The 2,578-nt window shown below is 35.8% G+C and overlaps 1 long non-coding RNA gene across 1 annotated transcript; it reads left to right on the top strand.

The window, feature by feature from the left end:
• The first annotated feature begins 479 nt into the window (after positions 1 to 479).
• On the top strand, positions 480 to 2,150 carry LOC116067419. Its single transcript, XR_004109202.2, has 4 exons — positions 480 to 864; positions 1,361 to 1,536; positions 1,629 to 1,690; positions 1,771 to 2,150. It is a non-coding gene; the product is annotated as an uncharacterized LOC116067419 (long non-coding RNA).
• The last annotated feature ends 428 nt before the right edge of the window (positions 2,151 to 2,578 follow it).

Genomic DNA, 2,578 nt, shown 5'->3' with positions numbered 1-2,578 from the left:
ACGGCTGCGGTATGAGTATGTAGAGGTATGTATTGTTCACTTTAGCACTGTGATGTTGCATACTGCACACATGGCCTTTTTACATGTATATTGATATGGAGTTATATTCCTATCTTTATTCAAGAGTGCATTCTTTCAATTGGAGAGCATTTCTCACTGATATTACGTTCAGATTTTGTAATAATTTCCCTCAAAACCTTGCTCTCACACTCAAATAGTCACTGCTCGTGCTTGGATTTACTCTGCTTGTGCTCAAACTTTCTGCTTGGACTCAATGTGAATACTGGATATTAAATCTTTTTAATCTAAATCTAATTTTCTGTAGTGGTCTCAGCAATATTTGTTCTTGAAGTGTCCTGAAGTAGCACATATGATATGGTTAAGCTACAGTTGACTTAAATAATTTAGAAACTTATTGAATTAATGTAATAAATTCATGTTTCAACAATTTGATGTTCAGATATGATGTTCTGTGGACAGATTTCCTGCTCTCAGCTTTGGCCCTACTCCTCGCACTCAGGCTGATTCTGCGCACTTACAAATCTTCTCCTCTTGGATTTCTCCTGCGCGCTCGGATTTTTGTAGTGTTACAATCCTATCAAAATTCCCCAACCAATAGAATGCCAGGTGTAGTGTTGACCAATTAAATGATCCCTGCCCTGTTGAGGGTGCGTTTGTTTTACGTTAGAACGTCTGTTGCGGACAACTGTAACCAAGTTTATTTACCCCTGTCGTCCATCGCTTTATTATTAGTATATGTCAACAATGTGCACAGAATGGTCAACGCTCTTTCACCTGCACCCATCAGGAAACGGGAGAAAGCTTTGAAGTGGGACATATCAAGTTAGGTCCACAACTACGAGGGTGAGTAACATAAATGGCGCTAGCATATAGCCTAGCTTGATGTCCATAAACAAATAGATTTTCTTTATAGTTTAGCTAGATTGAACGACATATGACTGACAGTATGTGTGTATTTACAACTGGTATTTAATGACCCCACTTTGTATTTTTCCTCGTTTGCTTAAACATGTTCCTGGGCATTTGGCTAATTTCAGAGATGTTAGAGCCAATAGTAAAACCTAATCGGTAATATAATTGAAAAACAAAAGAAACTGGATTGTTTGTATTAGTTTTTACATCACTGTTGTATGTTTTTCAGATATTGTTCTAAATTCTTATAACATTAGTATAAAAATAAAATTCATATCAGTCTGTATAGAAAGTTGTAAGTACAATTCCACTACTATAATAAAACACTATTTAAAATAGCAGTTATTTATTTTTACCCTAATGAAATCAATACAAAGCAAACTGAACAGAAAGAACAAGTATTGTGTTTCAGTTTCTCTTCTTCCAGGTGTGACTGAAGTACCCCTGTTGAGCTGTATCACAGCTGCACCGTGTGCATGGACCAGTGTTGTACAACCACACTACACTACTGTGTTGTTCCAGTCAGTACATTACTCCCAACGCAAAATCCCATTGGACTCACCTGTGTGCAGAGGGCAGGCAGCAGTGGCACAAACCAAGAACGTTGGGAAGTCTGATAATAATGTAACTGTAATTAAAATACTATAACTACACACACATCATGTTACATACACTTATCTTGCTTAAATTCACAGGGTGCACAACCAGGCCCGGGAGAGAAAATTACCGTGATGTCTACAAAACCAAAGCAGAGAAGGTAAGATAGTAATGATGTTAAAGAAAGCTATGTACACCTAATATATTATGTGTTGATGTCTATGAATTTGTCTTAAATAGGAGCACACTATACAAAGACAACAGTTGAGAGTTGCTGGATCTGTCTGTCCTCAAATTGCCAGAGATCTACAAGGACTTCACCCGTTTCTGCACCATCACCTGGATAATCCAAGTGATAAAAAAGAGAACAAACTATTGTGTTCTCTGCTTCCATGAATAGGTGTCTGTAATGTCTGCCAACATATACAATCAATTCAATAAATGTTGATAAGTATCACTGATATTTCTTAAATCATTGTAGTTTTTCAGAGCAATAAGATACAGATTATTAAAGCCATGTTCATATTTGCAACAAATTAAAACCCTGATCAAGGCAAATAGGTTTTTTCATGTTCTGTAACCTTTATAAAAAAAAAAAAAAAGTACAATTAAATTTACCAGAGCGGACACTTGCAGGTTGTTAAATGGCTTTAATTTACCTTGTCAAAACAATTCATAAACTGCACAATATTTGACACAAAACCTAAAAAGCATATGGTTCATACTACTGTGAAGCAGTACACTTTTCCAGTAGGATTTACTGTAGCAGGAACATTGATATTGGCAAACAGGTGAGTTTACAAGATAAGCCTAGTGTTCACAAGAGGGATAATTCAGGTATTGCAACACAAATTAAGAATACTTTCATTAAATAGGAGGTATATACAACTAGTAGAATATGAATTAACTATATAAGAGCAATTAAGGCAAAATTATGAGGTAGTGGCAAGCTAAAGCGATGTATAATCAATAGCAGGGAGTCGAGTCAACAGTGTACACCAGAATAATATATACTGTGATTAAGTAATGATACTTAGTGTTGTCTGTA

The sequence above is a fragment of the Sander lucioperca genome, chromosome 5 (assembly GCF_008315115.2).
Source record: "Sander lucioperca isolate FBNREF2018 chromosome 5, SLUC_FBN_1.2, whole genome shotgun sequence".
Lineage (NCBI taxonomy): Eukaryota > Metazoa > Chordata > Actinopteri > Perciformes > Percidae > Sander > Sander lucioperca.
The sequence above is the reverse complement of the archived record's forward strand: the minus strand, read 5'-3'. Positions and strand labels throughout refer to the sequence as shown.